At 44.5% G+C, this 18,168-nt stretch overlaps 1 protein-coding gene across 1 annotated transcript in view; it reads left to right on the top strand.

The window, feature by feature from the left end:
* PYCR1 (pyrroline-5-carboxylate reductase 1) overlaps positions 1 to 18,168 on the top strand; it is a 108,786-nt gene that overhangs the window by 43,016 nt on the left and 47,602 nt on the right. The window lies entirely within an intron of this gene.

Raw genomic sequence — 18,168 nt, 5'->3', positions numbered from 1 at the left:
ACTAAAAACCTCCTGCGAATTTCATTGTCATAATCACAAAACATCAAGTAGAGTGTGTCCTGTGGTGAGAAGTTATCGCTCTGACACGAGCTTATATCCTCTGGTTTACACCACCCCGGAAGGTTACCAAGCGAGAAGTGAATTAAATTCAAACGAAACCTGATCAGGAGCCAGTGATGGAAGGGCTTAGTCACTATTCTCAGATATGTCTCAATTAACGGAGAAGATTTTCTCAAATAATGAGCCCTAACACAAGGTTTTTTTTAACTCCAGCTCTTCGCGTTCCATCATTGAAATGTTAACAAATTAAGATTTAACCCACTTCACGTCTTCCTTTTTTATCCCTTCCAGGGCAATAAAAAGTTCAGGGCGCCCCAGTTTAAGAAACATAGACTTAACGTAGGACAACCACAAAATACTACTGACTTTATCCAAGGTAACACAGTCCCGCATGATCTGATGGTTCAGAGTTAAATCTGGGTTAAGCCAGGTTTTAAGCCAGCAGACCAGCGGGGCTAATCTCAACAGATCAGACACATAACCTAGCCCCAGTTCCTGATGGATAACAAAAGTTGGGGTTGATTGAGGTACGTACAGAAGAGTACGTAAAAATCTATGTTCTGCTGTCTGCACCCCTTCCAGCTGTTTATAACCCCACATGGCAGAGCCATACATAGCAATAGTCAGGCATTTGTATCTGTATGTTAAGCATGGCTTAAGAGGCCAAGCCCCCAAACTCTGTGGAAACCCTAGTAAAGTTGTTGTTGATCTAACTACTGAGTTTTGTTAGCTTTCTGTTGGTGGACCCAGGAACATCTATCATCAAATAAGACCCCCAAATATGTGAAGAAGGTCACCATGGACACCTCTGCTCCATTACAGAAAAACAATTTTGCTTTTCTGTTTCTTTGGCCCATTGACATGACATGTGATTTCGCGATATTCACTATCAAGTCCAAGGACTTCATATTGGCCCCAAAGGCATCCAGAAGCCACTGGAGGCCTATAGCTGTACGAGCTAGTAACACAGCGTCGTCCACGTATAGAAGAACCGGAATAGTCCTTTCTCCTACACGCGGAATGTCCAAGCTTGCCTGATGTAAGGTTTTATCTAGCGCATTAATATAAAGGTTAAAAAGTAGTGGCGCCAATATACACCCATGTCGGACGCCTCTACCTGGTTTTAAGTGCCTTGTGCATTTACCATCCTGAGTGAAACTAACTGTTGCTGAGAGATCCCGGTGTAGATCTGCCAGAAAATAAACAAGGCAAGGATCAATGCCCATATTAAGCAAAATAGTCCACAGCTTCGATCTGTTAACCAGATCGAACGCTGAGAAGAGGTCCATGAACGCCATCTGCAAGGAACCTTCTTTGGCTATGGTATATTTGCTTATTAATAAATATAGATTAAGGCACTGATCCATAGTGCTTCTACCTTGTCTAAAACGGTATTGTAGATTGGATAAAACCTTATTGTCGTTCACCCAGTCCGTGATTTTAGCTAGGATCACTTTGCCTAAGATTTTGACTGCTGAATCGATCAATGATATTGGTCTGTAACACCGTGGATCCCCTCTCTGGCCCTTTTTAATAACTGGTATAATTGTCGACCCGGACCAAGATGCAGAAAACCCCTGAGCACCTGAAGCATTAAAAACGTTTGTTAATATCTTAGCCCAGATTTTAAGGTCACATTTATACAGATCTGCAGGGACACAATCATGGCCAGGTGCTTTATTACTAGATGTCTCTATTATCGCCCTTTCAGTATCCTCCTCCTTAAAGACCAACTGAGGTAAAACTCTTTCATTTTCTAAGCTACCAAAAGGGTCCAGGGTCACGTTAGAACCATAGATTGCCTCGAAATGAGAGAGCCACTGCACCTCTGTAATGTTACTTTCCAGAGCGTCATTCTCTATGCCGGAAGAAAGGTGTATTAACAATAGCCCAGAATCTCAAACTATCCTTTAGTACTTCAAAAGATAAAAGTGCATTCCAGGCCTCTTCTTTAATCTTGTTTTTCCGTGTACGGACCGCAGACTTATACTACCTCCTTACAGTGGCTATCTGTTCCCTGGTTCGAGGAGTATTTTTTTGGGCTTGAGCTAGATTTCGGTGGGCCCGGGGGCAGTTGTTACCAAACCACCTTTTGCCCATTTTTAATCTGGGTTTGGATATCACAGTCAAATCGGATGCTATCTGGCCACAAATACCTTCAAGGGCTCTAAGAACCTTAACCCTTGGGGTCGTATAATCTACACATTTTGCAATTTTTTCTTTGGCCTTCTCGCAGAGATCAGCAAGGAAGAATTCAGGGATTACCATTTGAACCTCCTCCCCTGAGCACTTGTTACCACACAGTTGGCTCCCACTTTCTTTCCCACTGTTCCCAGAAGACCACAATCTTTATCTAGCACTAAGATTACTGGTTTGTGATTACTGAAGGGAGACAACTTAGTGTTGTAAAACACTACCTTATCTAACATCGGAGGGACAGGAATATATAGTCAATGACAGTGTCCTTCACCTTGGCTTTAAATGTGGGGACCCGATCATTAAAGCTAGGTTCGAAGAGATCAGCTCCAGCCAAGTGGTCCTCCAAAGCTTCCCCCTGTTGCGTGTGCTCAAAGTGGGGTGTAACTGAGTGGGCAGGCCCTAAGTGATCATCAACATAACAATTCGAATCGCACACATTAATTTTAAAATCGCCCATAAGTATAATATAATAAAAAGTGGATTGCTACAGCCTATAGTCTTCTAAAAACATCTCAAATAGCATAAATGTTGATTCATAAAATCACTTTCTCCAGAATTATAGAAATTAACAATTAATGTTTTGGGATAATTAGGAGTAGTTAGTTCTACTATCAAACAGTTATGGGAACCCGCTTCCAACCTCTTTGGAGACCCTTTAAGCTTTAGTGAAAAGAGGAGCACAAGGCCCCCCTTAGCTCTACCTGCGAGGGCAGGGCCTGCCGGTAAGCAATAAGATTAGAACCCATCCAACCAAAAGTTGTTCCCCCTATCCCACGTTTCCTGTAGACCAATTATGTCATATTGTTTTATAAAATTCAGCCAACTTGTATTGTCTCTTTTGGTTATAAGACCCGCTATGTTCCAGCTGATGATCTTACAATTAGGGGCAACTTCTGCATCTAGGGTCTGAGCTCCTTGGCTGGGTTCAGGTGAACAATCAAGGGACGCCTCCAGTCAATCATTCACATCAAGCTGGGACAATGGGGAACATTTATTTGTAAGAACTAAATCACCTCCTTCCTGCCCTGTTGGCTAGGATAATAAATGTGGGGCTGTTGCCTCTCTCCAGCAAGACCTTTCTGGGTGGGACTCGAGCTCTTTTAGTCTAGAGGGGTGATTAACGCTCTGATGGGACCTCTTAAGTATGCCTCAATATGAGGTCTAGCCGGTGCTTTTAATCGACTTACTGAGGGATAGAAAAAACCCAGCGGCAAAGCCCTAATTCCCCCTCCTCTCCAGCTCAGGAGCATCCCAGAACAGCCTGCCAGCTATGTCACGTTTATTAAAATTTACAATGATGCTATCACTGTCAACTTGTTTGGGACAATTTCCGACCCACCCCACCCGTCTAGCCATTATAATGTGAGTTGAAATCTCGGCATTGCCATTACATCGTTGCTCACACCAATGTTTGGTTTTTCGTAGCAGGGCCAGGGTGGATTCATTATCATGGTCTCCAAGTGGAGGTACCCCTACAAGTACCGCTACTAAAGGGGTAGCTTCAGGGGGAAGATTAAGTTTACAGCAATTCGTTCTTATGTTCCTCTCTTGTGGGGCAGGGGTCCTACTAGTCGCCAGAGTCATGCCATTAAGTGGCAAGTTTAAAGGGGTCTGAACACCATGGGAGGGTATCCCCCCTACATGGGGGTCCTGGGCTACCTGAAATAAAGCTTGATTCAATGGCAGGAGTTGAAGGTTGGAATCTTCTTTATTATTAAAGTAGAAACACCCACAGGAAAAAGCCGCCGCTCGACTCCAGGACTCCGGGCAACTGACTAGCGTTGCCCAGAGTGCTAGAACCGAACGGGGCGATAGAACGGCAACACAGAAGGAGACAAGAAGCAATCCCTCGTGCTGGGTGCAGCACGAGGATGGACATATACTACAACTTCTCCCTCTTCACAACATTTCAAAGCAAGGAAGGAAAAGAAAGCAAAAACATGTGAACTGAGACATCAAAAGTATTTTGAACTGAAACATGAAAATAAGTTTCAACTTAAAACATAATCATTAAACCTGACAGGTAACTTCCTACATCGAACAGATGGAGCAGAAGCTTGATGTATAACTTTCCCACCAATCTCAGAATCAATGGAAGAGGGAGAGGGACACATCAATGAAGCGGAGGGATCTGAAGAAGAAGAGGAATCTGTTAATGATGCGGATGCATCTGACAATGGACTGGATGAAGATGAGTCAGAAGAACATGGAAGATCTAACCAAAAAGACCAGTCACACTGATCAAATTGTTCTTTGGTCAAACTTTATAAGGAGCGAGCCTGTGAGTTGGACAAGTGAACTAAAGCTCTCTTGTTCCACCATCCTCTGCTGCCAAGTAAAGCAGAAGCCCTACTGACAGCAGTTACCTGAACTGGGGTAGAGAATTTAGAGAGGCCTTTAGCAACTTTTCTTGGGTTTTTGATGAGAACCCAATCACCAACTTTTAAAACAATAGAACTGAAACATTTACCTGAATCATGCCTGGTCTTCATTAGAAACTGTTTTTGTGAGACTTTTTCAGATAAAGAAACATCAGAAGGTCGAAGGGTCTCAACGTTTTTCTCGGATAACCATGTAGGACACAATTTGGTGTGAACACTCCTATTTCTTAACAAAGAAAAGGGAGATATGCCAGTTGTACAATGGGGAGAAATGTTGTATGACCAAAACTTCTCTTCAACAAAATTCCTTACATCATTGTGGGAGGAAATGGCAGTTTGAACAGCATCTTTGAGCAGTCTATTAGCCCGTTCAACTAAACCGTTTGAAGTGGGCGAATAAAGTGCAACTTTGAAATGAACAACATCATGTTCCATTAAAAATGAGTTAAATTTTTCGGATACGAAATGGGAACCATTATCGGTAACTACAACAGAAGGACAACCTTCAATGATGAACAAATTCCGCAAAAATTTGATGGCATTGGCAGAGGAGGGAGAGTCACAAAACATGTGGTACAACCATTTTGAATGATAGTCAATTAGAAGAATGACATATTTCATGTCATGGGGAAGGACATCGAATGGGCCAGAAAAATCCAACCCAACCTTTTCCCAAGGTTTGAGTGGAAAAGGAACAGGATGGAGGGGCGTACTAATTAGTTTCCATTTCTTATCCGAGAGTAAACATTCATTGCAGGAATCAATGTAAAACTTTACCTGGGACTCAATAGAAGGCCACCAATAATGGGATTTGATGAGTTGAGATGTTTTTGTTATGCCTAGATGCCCTTGATGTGCGAATTTAATGATATCGGGTCTGACATCAGAAGGAGGAACAAAAACATCATGCCTCATTATTAAATTGTCAACAAGAGAGAGTTCAGAAGAAATCATGGAAAAGGCTTTCAGCTCATTAGACAATTTTTTATTCTCAGGCCAGCCCTTAGAAATGTATTGTGCAACCAATTTTAAATTGTGATCATTCTCATAGGCTTTGGACCAAGAATCCTCCGTAATGTAAGGGCACAATTTGGTGGCGTCAAGGGTGGCAACTACACACTCAACGTCACCAATTTCTTGAAAATCTGATGCATTATTGAGTGACATACGAGATAAACAGTCAGCACGAAATTTTTTACCACCTGAGATGTGCTTAATATTGAAGTGAAACTCATGTAATTTGGACAAGAGCCTGACAAGTCTTGAAGAGGCTTTACCTAGGCCATCCCCGTTGAGGAGTTGAGTGAGTGGCTTGTGATTGGTAAATAAATCAAATTCTCTACCCCAAATGTAGTTTTTGAACTTTTCAATTGCCCAAACGCAAGCCAATGACTCTCGTTCAATGGTGCTATAGTGGGTTTCGGAATCCTTAAGTCTTCTAGAAGAAAAGGCAACTGTGTGTTCTCTACCAGAAACCGACTGACCCAAGACGGCACCTAAACCAGTCAAACAGGCGTCAACCATAATGAAACATTTGGCAGAATCTTGAAAGGGATGCAAAGCGGGGGCACCAACAATCATCTTCTTGACGTGGGTAAAAGAGGCATTGATCTCTTCAGACCAAGAAAATTTAGAACCTTTGCGAAGCAAAGAACGAAGGGGTTCAACGATTTGTGCATAGCCTTTTACAAAACGGGCGGAATACTCTGCTGAACCCAAAAAGGAGCGGAGGGCGTCCTTGTCTTTGGGAGGGGAGGCCTGAGAGATAGCCTCAATGAGAGAGGACTTGGGTTTTATGCCTTTGGGAGTTAAGGTATGACCTAAGTATTCCAGGGATTGAGAGCCAAATTTGCATTTGTCAGCTCTGACAGTCATGCCAGTTTCATTGAGCTTGCTCAAAACAGAAGATAGATGAGACAAGTGAGAATTCCAATCAGGTGAAAAAACCAAAATGTCATCCTGATAGGCCTGCACCCCGGGAACAGACTCGAAAAGATGATCCATTATTTTTTGGAAAACACTAGCTGCACTAGCAAGTCCAAATGGAAGTTTCAAATATTTGAAAACACCAAATGGGGTCACAAAAGTGGTGAGATCTTGAGAAGGTTCAGTGAGGGGTACCTGATGGTATGCCGAACGCAAATCGATTAGAGAAAAATATTTTGCACCACCTAGGTTGGCAAGTAGGTCGTGAATTTTGGGAAGGGGATGGCAATCAACCAAAATATTTTTGTTTAGCGTGCAAAGGTCGGCACATAGCCTAACCTCACCATTCTTTTTGCGAACGATAACAATGGGCGAAACCCATTCGGAAGAGTCTGAAGGTGCAATGATACCATCTTTTTTAAGAGAAGTGAGCACAGATTTAAGCTCATCCCTGGCACTGATAGGGACAGGGCGAACTTTATGAACAATGGGTTGAGCAGAAGCTTTCAGCTTAATTTCATGTTGAAAGCCTTTGACGGTACCTGGTTGGTTGGAAAAAACATTGGGGAATTTGTCCAAGATTTGTTTGATGTCTGACTCATGATCATTAATGAGGAGACAAACTGGAACAAAAGGTGGAACAGGAGAATAACCCTCAGGAGGATCACCCACTCTAATGGGATCATCCGAACCAGGAACTAGGAAAATACCCATTTTGGCGAGATCTTGCCAGCCAACTATATTGGGACCCTTGGTCGCAACATAAATCTTTGTAATTATAGATCTGCCAAAACACTCTAGCCTATAGTTAAAGTAGCCAAGCATAATAATATCAGACTTGTTAAATGCCTTTGGACTAAGGTCAGATTTGAACAAAGAAATGGAATTGTTCAATTTTTCATGAAAGAATACTTCGTTGAGAATGGTTATTGGAGATCCAGAATCTGCCATGACTGTAACTTCAACGTTCCCAAACAGTGCAGAGCAGTATGGACCTTTGACTAAATTAGAAGTATCGATGAAATTGCAATGGATAGATACAACCATGTCTTGGAATTCATCAATGCAATCATCCAAATCAGGACATACAATATTATTTACAGAAGGTCTGAACGTCTTTTTGACAGATTTGCACATACCTTGGAAATGTCCTAATTTTTTACATAAAACACACCTTTTTCCTGAAGCAGGACAAGAGGGGTTATTGCCAATATGGGATTTAGAACCACACCTGTAACAATAAGGGTTAGGTTTTTTTTGTAATTGTCTAAAAGACTTATTAGTGCTAACTAAATTAACAGAAGTAGAATTATCAAATGAAGAAGTATGAACAGAAGTATGAGGTTGATCTTTCTGAAGAGCATTGGAAGTAGTGATGGATCTTTCGATGCTCTTGGCAATGTCAATAGTTTCTTGAAGTGTAGGCTTCTTGCAGCTCAACAGGCGTTGTTGAATCTTTTTGGAGAAACAAGCGAACACGAATTGATCTCGAATGTAAATGTCGGGATTAGATTCAAATTCGCAAGTAGACGCCAAGATTCTCAACTGAGCAATGTACTCCTCAATGGATTCGTCTTCTCGTTGTCTTCTCTTAAAGAAGTGATGTCTCTCAAGCATTTTATTAGGTTCTTCACCATAATGTCTTGCAAGGCGAGATAAAGCTTCCTTATACTCGTCCCAATTATCACCCGCATCACCAGAGGGAGGAGAAGACCTTGGGAGATTTTCAAAGACATGCTGTGCAGCAACTCCCAAGCAACCATATAAAATAGCGACTTTTCTCTCAGGAGTGAACTTAACTGCATCAATTGCTACAATATGGTTGGCAAAAGCTCTAACCCACTGATGCCAAGGAATAGTAGGTTTCCCAGGAAGTTGAAGAAAAGGTGGGGGTTGAGCAAATTGTTGAGAAGAAGCCATTTAAAATGAAAAGTTTCACAGTTATGGTTGAGAAAAAAAAATAATTAAAACAATTACAAGTGCTCAAGAAATAAAACGCATGAATTAAAGCTTATAACGTTAATTGAAATGCAGGCAGAGGTGTGCCTGTCACCGAAAGAGCACACACTTGAAATAACAAATTTTTGTCATGTAAAAAATGTAGCGAAAGATTGTGAAAATACCAGTATTTGAATCCTCAGTATGGTGAAGAAATGTCAATAAGACGAAGCGAAGGTCGCGCTTCAGCGTTAAATTCCAGCAAACTGACTCCGTGTGAAGATTTAACGCGGCGCGTATAGCTGTAGCTAGGCAACCAGCTAAGATGGCTGCCGTGCGTGAGCGTGACGACGAGGAGGCGTGGTGAGGTGAAGCGCTGCAGCGTCAAGTGCACGTTAGGAGGTGATGACGTGCAGGAGTTGATGACGCTAGGGGAATGCTGCGTACTCACGGGCTGAAGCTCGAGACCAACCGTCACCGTTAATCGCACGAGTTGCAAGGAAATCCAGCAAAACAGGCAGAAAGCAAGCTACCGGAGGCTTGAAGTGCAGGTAGATGAGTAGGATTTGAAGATATTTGATGAGTGATGAAGCGCCTGGTGGGAGTTGAGAGGGCGAGCATAGAAGGGTCGGCCGAGTATCTCCTGGTGGGTGTTCGGTAGGTTCAGGACCCGCTCTTCGCCAAATGAAATAAAGCTTGATTCAATGGCAGGAGTTGAAGGTTGGAATCTTCTTTATTATTAAAGTAGAAACACCCACAGGAAAAAGCCGCCGCTCGACTCCAGGACTCCGGGCAACTGACTAGCGTTGCCCAGAGTGCTAGAACCGAACGGGGCGATAGAACGGCAACACAGAATGAGACAAGAAGCAATCCCTCGTGCTGAGTGCAGCACGAGGATGGACATATACTACACTACCACTGTTCTATCTAAGGATCTAGATTTTGTCCTGATCCATGTTTGCAATTGGGGTTGAATACTAGGGTAATTCTCACCAATATGAGGCCTAGACTCAGATTGAGCCTTGGGTAACCTAACTAGGCTGGGGGTGTCACGTAAAATTCTCTATTCCCTTAGGAAGGAATCAATACGTTCACATTTATTCAAGATGCCCGCAACACAGGTGTTCAAAGTGTCAATTGTGTCTGTAGCAGTGCTTGTAAGTATCAATTCCAACCGCAAGCTAAATAATTCCTTCACCATGTTCCGCAGTGTTAATTGAATATTCTTATCCACAACATTCCCCATCATAAAGTGACTCGTTTTTGGGCCTTTGACCCGTTTATTAACTTTTCTAGTGGACCTCTTTTTCCCAAAATGCCCCATAGTCGGTCCTTTTGATAAACCTTTACAGGTCTATCGAAGTTTTTTTTGTTACGCCATCCGTGCCCCCAGTCAGAGCAACTTCCCTCCTTGCTATCAGAGTATTTATCATCACCCTTGGCTCCAGAGGTACAGGAAATTTATTCAAGGACTCAGTTACAACGGTCCTCTCACCAGATTCTTGGCTCGTGCCCAAACCCAATTCTTTTTCTGCGTTAGCTATCTCCTTTTTTTAATACTCCCACCGCCAAGGTTAAATATGAGATAATGGACGCAGACTTTCTTGGGATTTTTGCTTTTAGACCCCCCTGGTCTTGGCTGCATAGTTGTTTCCGCTTAACCATAGTTGATGTTAGAGGGGTGCCCCAGCCCAGCCTCTTCCAGTCTCTGACAGGCTCGGACGGGCACCAGCGTGCGTGCCGCGAAGGATGGTGGGGGATGTAGTCCCTGGCAGCGGCGATGATGTGACCCAGCAGCGGTCTAAGTTTCCCCAACAGCAGCGGTATCGTGGCCCAACCGTGAATGAAAGGTGAGTGCTCCCGTGCTGCGGGAGCCCTGGCCCCTTCTTGAATGCCTCCTGGCGCTTCAGACACGGTGCGCAGGGTGCACGCCGCGAAGCATGATGGGGGATGTAGTCCCAGGCAGTGTTAAGTAAATGTCCTCTCCACTGTTCTTCACTAGATAGACTGTACTATGACATCTGTGACATCATAGAATGCCTGGGTGACTCTCTGGCTCACTGTGTCTCTCTCTACCTGACTGTGGCAGTTGGTCAACTCAGGCTGAGCTGCTAACAGCTGGCTCCTGGTGGGGTTTTACTTCTGTACTTCTTGACCTGTCTACCTGTCTTGGAAGGAACTTACAATAAAGGATCTTAACTTACACAGTGGACTGTGCATCTTCCTTTACCACAGTTTGGCGACGATTTGAACTGGATTAACCTACGCGTGCAGTTAAGAATAAGAAACTAAGCAATCACAAGGAAAGGAACCTAAGACATCTAGAACTGTGGAAAAATTCAAGTTGAAACTAAAAGGTAATGCCCAGCTAACCCCACCAGGGTCCTGTTCCACCTGGACAGCCTGCACCCTGGGCGTGCCTCTTTATTTTGATGTCTGCTATCATCTGGTAGATTTTCTAAGGGATCGACATACTTCTACCTGTGTGTGGGAATTGCCTACTCTGCCTTTGTCTGCCCAGTGTGTAGAAGTGGGCGTTTTCTGGACTGAGCATCACTGTTGTGCCCTACACATTGGAAGAAGGCATCGGTCTAGTGATAGACGTCACATCTGCTTCACTGGCTTGGCAGCGTTATTCCAGGTGAGCGTTGTGAGCGGATTCAAACGGGCGCCTACTGAAGGGAGTATTGGAGCTGTGCCGTGCACTTTGGATGAGGGCATCTGCTCTCTTTGTGTCTACGTTGAAATTTAATAATTAAACAACAGGGGGTGGTGATGGACAGAGTTTGTGAATTAAGCAGAATACTCTCACCCAGTCAAGAGATCAGGGCTTAATCCAACACCGTTTTTTAGCTCACTGCACCATCCCAGCTACAGAACCTGGCTATATGCAAATTAGTCTGTCCCTGGCCCAGTGCATCATGGGAACAGGGCAAACCAAACTACCAAGCCAATTCTTTCACTGGGAAGGAAACAAGCTTCCGGGGACCGGTTTCTGGCATTTCAGCCGTCTTCGGCCCGGCTTGCTTGAATCCTGATGGTGCAATGAGCAAGGGACTCACGTCTGAGTATACCCTTCCACGCTTATGGTGGACAAAATAATTAAACAACAGGGGGTGGTGATGGACAGAGTTTCTGAATTAAGCAGAATACTCTCACCCAGTCAAGAGATCAGGGCTTAATCCAACACCGTTTTTTAGCTCACTGCACCATCCCAGCTACAGAACCTGGCTATATGCAAATTAGTCTGTCCCTGGCCCAGTGCATCATGGGAACAGGGCAAACCAAACTACCAAGCCAATTCTTTCACTGGGAAGGAAACAAGCTTCCGGGGACCGGTTTCTGGCATTTCAGCCGTCTTCGGCCCGGCTTGCTTGAATCCTGATGGTGCAATGAGCAAGGGACTCACGTCCGAGTATACCCTTCCACGCTTATGGTGGACAAAATAATTAAACAACAGGGGGTGGTGATGGACAGAGTTTCTGAATTAAGCAGAATACTCTCACCCAGTCAAGAGATCAGGGCTGCTCTGTATGTGAGCTGACTTGAACCTTGGTGGAAGCCGGACTGAATGTTGCCGGTGAGTGGGGGAGATTTCGGTGTGTTTTGCGCACTCACGACATGGTTTTGGTAGTGACAGTTAAACCGCTACATTTTAAACGAACCTCATGCTATGGCGCACTATTTTACCTGTCTCGTGAGGCTGGCATCCTTGCTTCTGTGACGTTTTCCCCTCTCTCTCAACATCCGACAGCACGTCTTCGCCGTGAGCCATCCGACGCGGACGTGACAGCGTACTGCCATTTTGTTTGGAGTCTGCGCAGGTTTGTGCATTGTGTACGAGTGCGTCTTGTTTTGCCTTTTCTCTAAGACCAGCAGTACCTGTTCCATAATTGTTTCAGTCAAAAGCGGAGCATGTCTAAGAGCAGCAGTGTTTTTAAATCGTCTCAAGCGAACAGCAGTGCTTTCGGATCGTCTCAAGCCTTCACCAGTCCCGTAATGGTTCCAGTGAAAAGCGGAACTTGTGTAACATATTTCTTTTGTGCATGGTCAGGAATTTTCACTTGTGTGACTTTATTCAGCTTTTGCCTCAAGTCTTCTGCGCTATCGCGGTCTGCCACTTTCAGATGGAGCTGCTTGCAGGAACTCGGGTGAGAGATCGCTCACCGGAGCTAGTGTTATTTATTTATTTGTAGCAGCTAATTTACATCTGCATATTATTTAACATAGCCTTGTTTTAAAGTGGTGTGTGTTTTTATTATGGCAAATTATGTTGCTCTTATGTAAACTTTGTATTCTGCGTTGGGTGATGTCCTGATTGGGTGTTGTTGGGTAGTCAATGCTCATCCATATTTTCAAGGTTGGTATCCTGAAGTGTACCCTAGGAAGGTGGTGTGTGTGTGTGGGTAGTCAATGCCCCAATGCCCCATTCCGGCTCTTTGAGTTTGTATCCTGTGGTCGGTGGTAGTCCATGCCCCATTGTGGTGTGCTTGTGCGTAGTCATTGCCCAATTTTACTTCTAGGGTGATGTTGTGTCCCACTTAGGGGAGGTTGTCTGCTTGTGAGTAGTCCATGCTCAACTTTTGTTACTTTTGTAAGGTTGTGTGTCTGCGGGTAGTCCATGCCCATTCTGTTCCCAGGATCATTGTCCTGCGGTGTTCCCTTTTCAGGTCAGGTTTAGTGTTTGCGGGTATTCAAAACCCCATTTTAGTTCCCAAGACTGTTGTTTTGCGGTGAACCCTACTTAGGGGAGGTTGTCTGCTTGTGGGTAGTCCATGCCCCACCTTTTGTCCCAGGGTTATTGTCCTTACCCTGCAGTGTACCCTTTTCAGGGGAGGTTGGGTGTTTGCGGGTAGTCCATGCCCCATTTTTATTCCCAGGGTTTGTCCTGCGGTGTACCCTTTTGAGGGGAGGTTGAGTGTTTGCGGGTAGTCCATGCCCCATCCTTGTTCCCAGGATTACTACCCTGCGGTGTACCCTTTTCAGGGGAGGTTGGGTGTTTGCGGGTAGTCCATGCCTCATCTTTTATCCCAGGGTTATTGTCCTTACCCTGCGGTGTACCCTTTTCAGGGGAGGTTGGGTGTTTGCGGGTAGTCCATGCCCCATCTTTCTTCCCAGGGTTATTGTCCTTACCCTTCGGTCTACCCTTTTCAGGGGAGGTTGAGTGTTTGCGTGTAGCCCTTTCTCAATACTCTGCGCTGTCCCCTGCTTTTGGTGGAGATTGTTTGTCCACTATGTTCTGGTCAAAGTCTACCTTCTTGCAACTCCTGGCCAGGGTTTCATATTGGTAAGATTTTGAGCTGTGAATTTATCATACGTTTAGTGTCAGCATGTCTTTATCAGGGGTAGTTTTTTTTTCTCTTTGGTGAATTCTTGTGGAAGGGGTTTGCTCTCTTGGATTATCTTAAGTGTTTCTTACCCCTATTGTGTCTCTCCCAGTCTACACAGAAATTTTTATTTCTAGGGTGTTTACCCTGTGGTGTACCCATGTGTGGGGAGGTTATGAGTGTGACCACTTAGCTTAGCTGCTTTGGTCTGTTTTTTAGATACCATGTTGTTTCGTTAAGGGAGGGGGATGAGGCATATAGTATTAAAATTTTGTTTTCTTTGTTCATATTTCTGCTAACGATACCTCATGCTAATGTTATTTCTGAAACATCTCATTTTGCTCATTTTTGTACTTTCCTGCTGATGTTGCATTTGAGGTATTTTGCCTATTGTGTTCTCTATTCTGTTCTCATTGCATAAGGGAAGAGGATGTGTAGTAAATGTCCTCTCCACTGTTCTTCACTAGATAGACTGTACTATGACATCTGTGACATCATAGAATGCCTGGGTGACTATCTGGCTCACTGTGTCTCTCTCTACCTGACTGTGGCAGTTGGTCAACTCAGGCTGAGCTGCTAACAGCTGGCTCCTGGTGGGGTTTTACTTCTGTACTTCTTGACCTGTCTACCTGTCTTGGAAGGAACTTACAATAAAGGATCTTAACTTTCACAGCGGACTGTGCATCTTCCTTTACCACACAGTGGCGATGATGTGGCCCAGCAGCGATCTAAGTTTCCCCAACAGCAGCAGTATCGTGGCCCAACCGCGAAGCAAAAGTAACGGGCTCCCACGCTGCGGTAGCCCTTGCCCCTCTTGAATGCCTCCTGCCGCTTCAGACGTGGTGCGCGGCGTGTGCGCCACGAAGGATGATGGGGGATGTAGTCCCCGGCAGCGGCGATGATGTGGCCCAGCAGCGGCCCAAGTTTTCCCAACAGCAGCGGTATCGTGGTCCAACCGCGAATGAAAGTGACGGGTTCCCGCGCTGCGGGAGCCCTGGCCCCTTCTTGAACGCTTCCTGGCGCTTCAGACGCAGTGTGCTGCTTGCGTGCCGGGAAGGATGATGTAGTCCCCGGCAGCGGCTATGATGTGGTCCAGCAGCGGTCGAGGTTTCCCCAACAGCAACGGTATTGTGGCCCAACCGCGAATGAAAGTAACGGGCTCCCGTAGCCCGTTCTTGAACGCCTCCTGACGCTTCAGACGCGGTGCGCTGCGTGCGCGCTGCGAAGGATGATGGGGGATGTAGTCCCCGGCAGCGGAAATGATGTGGCCCAGCAGCGGTCTAAGTTTCCAAAACAGCAGCGGTATTTTAGCCCAACCGCGAATGAAAGTAACGTCATGTCAACATTTATTACAAGTTTTAAGTATAGACATGTGTTTTTTTTTTGTTATGTTGATAAATCTGACATGGTCCGTACATCATGTAAGTATAATAAAAAATTAACGACAAAAACGCAAAGCTTCCCTTCCATAAACGCAAGGCTTCCCTTCCATAACCATCTTCTGCTGGTGGCTGTCCCATATTTCCACTTTAAAACTGTCACTAGGAAATGAGAGGCACCTATTCCCTGCCACCAATCCTCCAGAATGTCTCAAACCTGGCCTTGTTGTATTCAAAGAGTTGTAGGGCTCTGAGTCGGATATTAACATGCTGCGTATCATAAAATAGCTTCTGCAGCTCTAGGAACAGCTCAGCTGTTTGTAAGAATTGAGCTGAGAATATTGGTATCACAGGGCCCGAGTAACAAAAGATAAGCCTATCTTATTATGTGCAGAGTTCTCCGCCCTGACTGCACGTTCTCCAAAGTCATAAACTTACTATTAAATTATTTGTTTGTAAATTGCGAAAAAGAGTATGTTTACGTTTGTGAATCAGCTCTCTGAGTTTAGTAGGCTATGTGCTTTCCTTATTTAGTGATTAGGGTGATTTACACCTCGTTCATCGAGGGCAAGTGATCCGTGGGCCCACTTGTTTGAGTTGAATGTATTATAGAATCACACAATGAAGATGACTGACTCTGGGACCTTGCTTGGCTTTAGGCCCCTTATTGCCTGCAAGATCTCTTGATGCTCCCTCTGTTTATAAAGATTCTCATCCCACTCCCCCAGTTAATCACTAATCTGTGGCTAGTCACCTTCCTCCTTTTTTGATAGCATTTAATAATAAGTTAACTCTTCATCCTTTATCATCTCCCCCTTCAGTAGTACTTAATTGACATACACTTTCCCCATTGTGCCCACAGTCTCATGTCTAGCAATCTTCTAGTCTCAATGCCATGCTAATAAAAGGTTTCACTCAGCCGTAGGAGGGTCCGGTTTGCCATGTTAGTGTTAAATTCCTGTGGCTAGCCCCGCAGCTCGGCTACTTTCCTATACCCTTTGAGATTGTTCTTTTGCAACTGTTCAGCCTGTCAGAGATCCTCTTCTCCCTGTTTTTCCGTGCTGCGGTTGCTAATATTGTCTCTCTAACATTTGCTTTGAAAGCATAACAGTGATTGTCTACTGTTGTGTAGGTGGAGTCATTTTCTTTAAAGTATGCCTGAATTGTTTTAGACAATTCACATTGCAGGATTACTCTTCCTTTGCTACCTCCAAGTCTGCAAGGTGGACCACTTCCCTCGAAACATGGGCCTGTGTTGGCCCTGCCGGTTGCAAGTCATATGGAACAATTTGGAAAAATCTCCCTCCTCTCCTTAATTACCTTCTTGTGGACCTGCCTCACTGCCCCTTTGCTGTCTTCTGGTTTCTTCCATCTCATCAGGAGGGCCAGTCCTCTGCATTAAAGTGTCATTGGTCTCCTGTCTGTACTCATGCATCTCTCTGGGGAAAGTACATCTTACTTCCATTTTTTTACCGCTCCTGCACCTGGTGCTAAAATGGCACATTTCCCCCCATTTTTAGGTCGAGCCTACAGCGCTTGCGCTGTCAGGCGATCAGTTATCTTTACTTTGTGGGGTTTGACTCCTCCAATGCTTTGGATTGGCTTTTGTGTGCGTCCTTGTAAAATCGTAGCCTGCAAATGGCTAACCGTGGGTACATGCCCACCTTTTCTGGCAAGTATACTCCCATGGAGTATCTCCCCGGGTTTGAGCAGGCACGTGCACGCTACTTGCACGCTTTCATCTTGTTTTCTACTGCTTCTCTTCCCTGCACTAAAAGCCTAGCTGTGTGTTCAGTGCCCCTGCTCATCAGCACCTTATCTCTCTTTGCGCCATCGCTGCTCCTATCCACATGGCCGCAGCTGCGTTTCTTCGGGCCCCTGTTCATCGCTACCCCTTCTCCATGTGGTGCCCTCCCCCAACACCATCTCCCGTCGCTGCTGCTATCCCCATCAGCTGTGCGCTGCACACACTGCTAGTTTATATGGCTCCTTGTTTAGCTAATTTCTAAAAGACACTTTCTCATCAAGAAATGTCACAGACGCCGTTGGCAAAGAGTTAAACAGTTTGGAAATGTTCACGCGGAGAGTGCATGATAAAATCAAAAGTTCCTTCCTGAACACATTATCACGTGAGAAGGTTGTGCGTGCCAGCACTGTTATAGTTAAAACTAAGGAGCACCTCATGGTTACGATATACATGTACGTACTTGTTTATCAACCCACAATTGCATGGTAAAGAAAGTGCTTCCATTTCTAACCAATTATTCATGTGAGAGCATTATACCTGAGATCACCTATTTTTTTTACTTTCCTGAGCATTTCTTGTTTAAAAGTACATCTGTAACAATGCATTAATATGTTGTAGATGTGATTACGGTCTCCACAAGCATCATGGGCTTTCTACGGATGGTTTCAGATGCACACAATATTATGGAAGCACATATTGGTGTGTGAGTTGCGCCACAAATTGTTTTCGGTTCTGTGTTACAACAAATGAAATATATACATCCTTTCACCTCAAGCAGATTAACTATTCACAGACTGATGTTCACCCGGAGTCTCTTCACGAGGGGTTTTGAGCATGTCATAGATACACCCATGGATCTGTGACTTAGACTTGTGACGGAAGTTCTGGTTTCATTTCCGTCATTTTCTTTACTTCATAGGATAATACTTTATTATGATTGGTTAAAAAGTGACAATGTACCAACAACACTATTAAACCGTCATCACAAATTGTAATACTATCACATAAAGTGTTGGCTTACTGATGAGCGGGTAACACAATAATCGACTGCAGCCCTGGTCGCACTGTGCTGTGAGTCACGATAAACTCAAAACCGGTTATTCTATTCACAAGTCAAATCTGGCCTGTATCACAGAATAAATGTCAATGGATAACATAAATGATTTGGAAGCCAGCATATTTGGATTAGTTGTAATTTTACCCTTTCCAAT

The sequence above is a fragment of the Lissotriton vulgaris genome, chromosome 7 (genome assembly GCF_964263255.1).
Source record: "Lissotriton vulgaris chromosome 7, aLisVul1.2, whole genome shotgun sequence".
NCBI lineage: Eukaryota > Metazoa > Chordata > Amphibia > Caudata > Salamandridae > Lissotriton > Lissotriton vulgaris.
This window is presented reverse-complemented; position numbering and strand designations above follow the sequence as displayed.